We start from the raw sequence: 396 nt of genomic DNA on the forward strand, positions 1-396 counted from the left end.
CGGTCAGCGGCGCGGCCCCCCGGCCGGCTCTCTGCGGGGGGACAGCGCGGTCAGCGGCGCGGCCCCCCGGCCGGCTCTCTGCGGGGGGACAGCGCGGTCAGCGGCGCGGCCCCCCCGGCCCGCCCGGCCCCGCCGCCCCCCACTCACGGAGGTAGCCCAGCAGCGAGACCTCGCGCCCGTGCCGGGCCAGCGCCAGCGCGTGGTACTGCATCCGCGGGCTGCGGCCCACGTCCCCCAGCACCGCCACGCACACTCGGCCCGCGCCGCCCGCCCGCCGCCGCCACAGCAGCGGCAGCAGCAGCAGAGCCGCCGCTGCCGCCGCGCCCGTCACCCCCGGCCACAGCCACGGGCCCAGCGCCGCCATCTTGGGCACCGGCACCCGCGGGGAGGGCGGAC

This window comes from Lepidothrix coronata, unplaced genomic scaffold, assembly GCF_001604755.1.
Source record: "Lepidothrix coronata isolate B3197 unplaced genomic scaffold, Lepidothrix_coronata-1.0 Scaffold24, whole genome shotgun sequence".
NCBI lineage: Eukaryota > Metazoa > Chordata > Aves > Passeriformes > Pipridae > Lepidothrix > Lepidothrix coronata.